This window comes from Orycteropus afer, unplaced genomic scaffold (assembly GCF_000298275.1).
Source record: "Orycteropus afer afer isolate SDZICR_OR568_19922 unplaced genomic scaffold, OryAfe1.0 scaffold00027, whole genome shotgun sequence".
NCBI classification, from domain to species: Eukaryota; Metazoa; Chordata; class Mammalia; order Tubulidentata; family Orycteropodidae; genus Orycteropus; species Orycteropus afer.
In genome coordinates, this window is record NW_006921614.1 from 15790637 (window position 1) to 15799632 (window position 8996).

An 8996-nucleotide genomic window follows, 5' to 3' on the forward strand; every position below is an offset into this window, starting at 1 on the left:
ATTGGTTTCCCTTTTCTTTGTTGAAGAGGGTCTGTGCAATCCTTCTGCCTAGTCCGCCATCTTGCCCCGCCTCCAAGAATTTAATTTTTTGAAGGTCCCAGGAATCTAGTTTATCTTCTGATGTGTGTGCATGTTTAGTTGTTTGCTACTTGATTTGTGCCATATATCGGTGTCCCTAAGTTTGGCCCTGTTTTTTCTTTGAGGAACTTTATAGTTTTAGGTTTTACACTTAAATCTTTGATCCATCTTTAGTTTGTGTATAGTATGAGATATGGATCTTGTTTCATTTTTCTGCAAATGGATGTCCAGTTTTGCCAGCACCATTTGTTAAGGAGATTGTCTTTTCCTCATTTAATGAGTTTTATCCCTTTGTCAAAGATCAGCTGTGCATAGGTGGCTGGATCTATTTCTGGGTTCTCAATTCTGTTCCACTAGTCTTTGTGTCATAGTGTAGTGCCTATGGCATTCGACTGCTAACCAGAAGGCTGGTAGTTCAAACCCACTAGCCACTCCTCAGAAGGAACACTGGGAAATCTACTTCCATAGATTGCCTTGGAATCTTGGAGGGGTCGCTATGAGTCAGATCTGAGTCGACAGTGGTGAGTTTGGTTTTTTTGGTTTAGTCTTTGTTTCTGTTATTGCCAAGAACAGCACAGGCAACCACACTGGTGGCTAGTGACCAGGAAGGTGTGATATTCCCCTTGTTCCCCTTGTACCCCACACCCTCCCAGTGAATGGAGGTGTGGTCATCCTCCACACCCACTCACCTTCTTAACTGGCAGAAACCTCATACCAAACTAGTCACTCCGCCACCAGCTGCCTTCTTGGCAGGTAGGATCTGGTCCCAGGTCTAGGCACCTTGCTTCCACCCACATTTTGGGGCAGTAGGAACTTTTTCTGAGACTAGGCACTCTACACCCAGATGTCTTTTGGGATGGCAGGAAATTTTTCAGGGAATGGGGCCCTGTGCCCAGTTGCCTTTTGATACAGGAGCAACTTTTCTGGGTCCAGATGCCTTGCCCATAGCTGCTTTTTGTGTCAGTAAGAATTGCCTTTTGGGATACCAGGAACTTTTTCTGAGATCAGATGCCATTTCCTGAGCAACTTTTTGGGCTGGCAGGATTCCTTCTGGAACATGGTGTCTTGTTCCCAGTCACCATTTGGGCTGGCAAGAACTTTTTATGAGTCCAGATTCTCTGTCCCAGGCATCTCTGGTCATCAGGAACTCCTCTGGGATCAGGTGCTCTACCCCAGTTATCTTCTGGATAGGCAAGACCTTGTGCCAGGACCAGTGTCCTGCTCCCTGCTGCTTGCTTGGCCAGCAGGAACACCCCTGTTGGGGTGCTCTGTCCACCCCATTTTTTTTTTTTTTAATTATTCTTCTTTCCTTCTTTCTTTTTATTTTTCCTTTATTTCCCTTCCCTGGCTCTTGTTTCCCATCTCCCTTGCTGATTTCCTTCTTTTTTCTTTCTTTTCATCTTTTTTTCTCTTTTCATTTTTCCTGTCCCTTGTTTTTCTTTTTGCATTTTTCTTTAATATTCTTTTTCTCTTGCTCTCTTTTCTCCCTGACCCAAATATTTTTCCCTTTTTTTTTTTTGTCCTTCTTTTATATTTTTGTTTTCATTTTATTAGTTCTTTTTCTTTTTGTTGTTATTTCTTTAGGCAGATTGTGTTATTTGTTCCCTCTCTCTTTTTTTGGGGGGGAGGTATTAATGTTTTTTTGTTGTGGTTGTTCCACCTGGCAGGAGAGATCAATCATACCCACATGACCCAACCACATCTGCACCTCCTGCAACCCTATCCACTGGTCAAGGGCCACCATGTGCTTTTGTACTGATTGATTAATGATAGACAATGGCCAATACTAGCCCAGTCTTCACTCAACTGCTCTCCATGAACAGCTTATATAGATCTGCACACATATTCTCATCCTCTATCACACCCAACAGGATTCAGGATGTTGCTTAAGTGCTACCAAACTAGCAAATATAGTAGCATACCAGCCCTGCTTGCTAGAATGTATCAAAACAAACAAACAAACAAAAAACCTAGTCAAAGCACAACAACATACAGCCACCAATTAAATATAAATACAATGACATCACAATGTCTTGGAGATAGCTAACAATCTCAGTTCATACAAAGAAGTAAGATAAAGTAGTATAAACAAGAAAGCTGAATACAGAGCCAGAAAATATCCCTGAAGAAGTAATATTAGAACTTCCTGATAAATAATTCAAAAGAATTATATTTAGGTACCTTCTGGTAGTGTAGTGCCTAAGGCACTTGACTGCTAATCAGAAGGCTGGAGGTTCAAACTCACCAGCCACTCCTTGGAAGGAAGGTTGGGCAATCTACTTCTGTAGTGATACTGCCTCGGAAACCCAAGGAGGGGTCGCTATGAGTCAGGTCCGACTCCACAACACATAACAACAACAACAACCTTCAATGGATTGAGAGACAGATCAAGGAAAACACTGGCGTGATTAAAGAAAAAATGGACAAAATTCTGGAAGAATTTAGGGAAACAGTACAAGAACAAATTTACACAATAAAGGAAAAATTAGAAACCATACAAAAACAACAAATAGAAATCCAGAAGATGCAAATAACACAAATGTGAAATGGCAACATCACAACAGAAAAAGACTAGCAAGCGGAGGGGGGAACCTGTAGTCGTCAGAATGAAGGAAATAATAAAGATTTGAGCAGAAATAAATCAAACAGAAAGCACAAAAACAATAGAATCAGTAAGTCCAGAAGTTGGTTCTTTTAAAGGATTAATAAAATTGACAAACCTCTGAAAAATTTAACAAAGAAAAAGAAGGAGAAGATGCACATAATATGAATAAGAAATGAAATAGATGATGTCACAACAGACCAAATTGAAATACAAAGGATAATAGCAATACTGTGAAGAATGTACTCCAACAAATTTGAGTATCTAGAAGAAATTAATAAATTTCTAGAAACAGACTACCTATCTAAAATAACACAATCTGAGGTAGAAAGTTTAAACAGACCCATCACAAAAGAAGAAATTGGAAAGATAAATTAAAAAAAAAAAAAAAAGACCAAAACTCCCAGCAAAATCAAATCCTGGCCCAGATGGCTTCACTAGTGAATTCTAGCAAACATTCAGAAAAGAGCTCACACCAATTCTACTCAAACTATTCCAGAACATAGAAAAGGATAAATAATTCTAAACTTATTTTATGAAGCAAGTATAATTCTGATATAAAAACCAGGCAAAGACACCAACAAAAAGGAAAATTACAGACCAATATCCCTCATGAACAAAGGAGCAAAAATTCTTAACAACATCCTAGCCAATAGAATCCAACATCGTATCAAAAAACAATACATCATGACCAAGTGGGATCCATACCAGGTATGCAATGCTGATTCAGTATTAGAAAAACAATCAACGTAATCTACCACATGAATAATACAAAGGAAAAGAACCACATGATCATATCCATCAATGTAGTAAAATTCTTTTGACAGAATCCAACACTCATTCTTGATAAAAGCACCCAGAACAAGAGGAATAAAAGGAAATTCCTCAACATAATTAAGGAAATATATACAAGAACAATGGCCAACATTGTCCCCTCTTTCAAATGGATGCCTTTTATCACCACTCCTATTCTATATTGTACAGGAAGCAAGAGCAATCAGGCAGGAAAGGGAAATAAAATGCATCCAAATTGTCAAAGAAAAAGGAAAACTCTCTATTTGCAGATCATATGATTCTATATGTAGAAAATTCCAGAAACATAACAAGAAAACTACTGGAATTAATAGAGGAGTCAGCAAACTGACAGGATACAAAATCAACATAAAAAACAATGCATTAACAAAGAGAAAAGGAAATTAAGAAAACAATATCATTGACAATAGCTAACAAGAAGATGAAGTACTTAGGAGTAAATCCAACCAGAGATACAAAAATTATATACAAAGAAAACAAAAACAAAAATTATATAAAAAACACTACTACAAGAACATACAAAGAGACCTACATAAAGGGAAGATTATACCATGATCATAGATAGGAAGACTTAATACTGTGAAATTGTCAATATGACCCAAAGGGATCTACAGATATAATCCTGATCCAGATTCCATCATCATTCTTTACAGAAATGGAAAAACTAATCACCAACTTTATATGGAAAGGAAGAGACCCCAGACAAGCAAAGAAGAACTACTAAGGAAAAAGAACAAAGTAGGAGGCTTCACACTTTCTGATGTTGAAACAAAGTTTTTGATCTCAAAACCTACTGTATATTAGTTCATTATTGTAAAAAGTCAAGGAAAGATTTATATATGGAAAGAAACTTTCTTTGTTGGTTACCAGGGTGAGAGGGGAGGGGAGGTAACAGTGAAAAACAGACAAACAAACAAAAATCCCTATGTATAGCCATGGTACTGATACATTGACAGACAGATAGACCAATGGAACAGAATTGAGAACCTAGAAATAAATCCATCTACCTATAGACAGCTGATCTTTGACAAAGGGCTGAAATGTATTAAATGGGGAAGAGATAGTCTTTTTAACCAATTGTGCTGACAACACTGAATATTTATTTGAAGAAAAGTGAAACAGAACCCATACCTCACACCATATACAAAACTAACTTAAGATAGATCAAAGTCCTAAGTGTAAAACCAAAAGATACAGACAATCTTAGGATCATAATTTATAGGATAAATTGTCTATTGAACATTAAAAAAAAATCACAAACAGCATAAGATAAACTAGATGACTGCTACCTCCAAAAAATTAAACATTTGTGCACATCAAAAGACTTCTCCAAAAGAATAGAATCTATAGCAAGGGAAAAAAGAATTGGCAACAACATATCTGACAAGGGACTAATCTCTAAAATATATAGAAAACTACAACATCTCAAAAAAAAAAAAAAAAAAGACGAATATCTAATTAAAAATAGGCAGAGGATATGAAGAGACATATCATCAAAGAAGATATTCATAAGGCTAACAAAGAAATGTGATCATTAATCATTAGAGAGATTCAATTCAAAACAACAAGGAGGTATCATCTCATCCCAGCAATAATAGCAAAGCTCAATGGCAGAAAACAACAAATTCTGGTGAGAGCATGAAGAGATTGGAATTCTCATACACTGTTGGTGGGACTGTAAAATGGTGCAAACACTGTGGAAAATGGTCTGGTTCTTCCTTAAAAAGCTAGAAATAGAAATACCATTTGATCCAGCAATCCCACCACCAGATGTGTATTGTGAAAAAGTGAAATCTGGGACATGAATGGATATATGCACATCCATGTTCATTGCAGCACTATTCACAATAGCAAAGAGATACAATAGCAAAGGAAACAGTCTATGTGCCCATCAATGGATGAATGGATAACCAATCTATGGTGCCTATACACAATGGAATACTATGCAACTTTAAATAATAACAAGCCATGAAAGACCTCATCATGTGGATGAACCTGGAGCATATTACACTGAGTAAAATAAGTAAATCACAAAAGGACAAATATTTATGAGTCCACTATTATAAAAAGTCAAGGAAAAGTTTACATAGGGAAAAAGGCATTCTTCATTGTTACCAGGGATAGGAGAGAAAAAGGAGGGAAAATAAATAACTAGAAAATAGACACATATTAATTTTGGTGAAGTAAAAGCAATATACAATAAGGAGGTGATCAGCATGATACTACTAAGGAAAAGGAAGATATGGAAAGATGCACAGGAGTTATAGACAACAAAAGTAAATACAATTAATACACAATCCTGCATTATCAGTAATAACAAACATCAATATAGGAGTGGATACATAGGCAAATAGGCAAGATAAACATGAACAGTTGTGCATAGGTGAATGGGACTGCACACACAATAAGTTTGGCAGATGCTATTTCTACATATGTATTTGTATGTGCTGTAGTTTTATCCATGGATATAGTGGAGCAAACAGAGAACAAAATTATGAGAAACTTTAGCCATAACCTAACACTTTGAGGGAATGAGTCAATGGGTCTGGGTACCCAGGACCATAGTCATGGGGGGCATCATGGTCAATTGGCATACCATAATAAAAAAGGCAATGTTCTACATCCTATTTTGATGAGTAGCAGCTGGGATCGTAAAAGCTTGTAAGCAGCCATCTAAGGTGTGACTATTGGTCTCTTTCTGTCTGGAGCAAAGAAAAGTAAAGAAAATCAAAGATGTATGGAAACAATTAGCCCAAAAAACTAATGGACCACATGAACCTCAGCCTCTATGATTTTGAGACCAGAAGAATTAGATGGTGCCTGGCTACCATTACCGACTGCTCTGAAAGAAATCACAATAGAAGATCCTGGATAGAGTGGGTGAAAAATGTGGAACAAAACTCAAAACCATAAAAAAGATCAGACTTATTTGTTTGATAGAGTCTGTGCCCCTTAGTTACCTTTCAAGCCTAGAACTGAACTCATTCCAATGGGTCAACTTTCAGCTAAACGATAGACAGGCCTATAAGGTGAACGATAATACCATGGAGGACACACTTTTTAGAACAATCAACCACACAAGACCAAAAGAGCAGTATTTGCCTAGTGATAAACCTCAGAAGGCAGAAAGGGTTAGGAAAGAAGGATGAATGGAAACAAGATATATAGGGAAGAAGTGGTAAGAGTGCTGTTACGTTGGAGGGGATTGCCATCAATGTCATGAAACAGAATGTGTATGAATTGTTGAACGGAAAACCAATTTGCACTGTAAACGTTCACTCATACAACAATAAAGTGTTTTTAAAAAGTTGGGAATAAAAATATTATATGATCCAGCAATTTCACTACTAAGTATATATCCAAAAGAAACAAGAGCCATGACATTAATAGATATATGCACACTCATGTTTATCTCAGCATTAGTCACAGTAGCAAAGAGGGAAACTTGTTATGTGCCCATTAGTGGGTGATTGGATAAAGAAACATACATTCGTTGGAATACTAGGCAACGTTATAGAAGAAAAAAATCTGTGAAACATCTCATAACATAAATGACACTGGATCACATTATGCTGAGTGAAATAAGTCAATCACAAAAGGACAAATATTATATAAGACTACTATTATTAAAAGTCAAGAAAAATTTATATACAGAAAGAGGCATTCTTTGATGGTTACCAGGAATGAGAAGGGAAGGTAAGGAAAATTAATAACTAGAGAGTGACACATATTAACTTGGATGAAGGGAAAGGCAATATACAGTAAGAGGGAAGTTAGCATAACTTGACCAAGGCAAAAGAAGACACTGGGAGTTGCTTAAGAGTAAAAGACAACAAAGGTAAATACTATCACACACACAATCCTACAATAACAGTAACAAACAATAATTAGGGGCAGATACATAGGTAGATATACAAGCTGAATAGATATGGGAAGTCAAATGGGAGTACACTCATGAGTATATAAAAGTTTGACAGATGTATTTTTACATATGTATTTGTATGTGCTGGAAATATATCCAAGGATACAGTAGAGTGCACAGGGGCAAAGTTGGGACAAATTCTTTTAAAAAATAAATAAATAATTAATTTTAATGCATTTTATTGACATATAATTTGTTGTTGTTGTTATGTGCCATCAAGTCGGACCCGACTCATAGCGACCCCTCCTTGGGTTTCCAAGGCAATATCACTACATATAATTTATGTACGGTGAAATACACAAAACTAAAGTGACATGGGTCAATGCATTTCTTTTTTTTTTTTTTTTTGCAGTGTTCCCTTCCCTCCCCTCCCACCCTTGGCAACCAACAAAGAAAGTTTCCCACCATATATAAACCTTTCTTTGACCCTCCACAACAACATACTAATAATACTATATTTGTCCTTCTGTGATTGACTTATTTCACTCAGCATAATGTCCTCCAAGTTCATCCATATTATGCAGTGTTTAGCAGACTCTACATTATTCTTTAGTGCTGCATAGCATTCCAGTATGTGTATGTACCATAGTTTGGTCATCTACTCATCCACTCATGGGCACGTAGGTTGTTTCCATCTTTTTGCTATTGTAAATAGTGCTGTGATGAATATGAGCATACATGTGTCTGTTCCTGTCCTGGCTCTCACCTCTCTAGGATATATACCTAGTAATGGGATTGCTGAGTCAAATGGTTTCTCCAATTCCAACTTTCTAAGGAATCGCCATATTGCTTTCCACAGTGGTTGTGTCACTTCATGGTCACACAAGCAGTGTATGAAAGTCCCAATCTTTCCACATCCCCACCAGCATTTGTTATTTTCTGTCTCGTTGAACCTTGCCATCGTGCTGGAGTGAGACGGTGTATCTCATTGTTGTTTTGATTTACATTTCTCTGATGGCCAAAGATTGTGAGCATCTTTTCATGTATTAGCTGACCACCTGAATATCTTCCTTGATGAAGTGTCTATTCATGTCTTTTGCCCATTTTTCAATTGATTGTTAATTCCTTTGGTGTTGAGGCGTTGGAGTTTTCCATCAATCTTAGAAATAAGTTGCTTGCCAGATATGTAATTATCAGCAAATATGAATTTGTTGCTGCCATTTTTTGTCATGTGCTTTTTCACTATGTCGATTTCTTTGTTCCATATAATTTTCTATGCTGAGCTTGTTTTGTTTATGAATCATGCTATCATTTCCACCATTGCTATTGTTTTAGTATTTGCTGAATATTTTTGCTGGTCCTCTTTTTATTTTGATGTGAAGGTTTATAATTTTTCTTTGAGGTTACCCTGTGATTTATAGTTTTCTTCCCAAGTTTAGAACAGTCCATTCTATCTTATAGTTGTCTTGACTTCCCTACCATCTAGAAGTTCTGTAACTACACAAATTTTTTTTCCCTCTTTTTGGTTTGTAGTTGTCCTCATTGGTCAGTTGGTGTCTCTGGTTCCCTGTTTACAATCTTGTAGGCTTATTTACTTTGGATACTTGCGTAGCTGGGTTGGTTTCTGGGTTATATCATCAT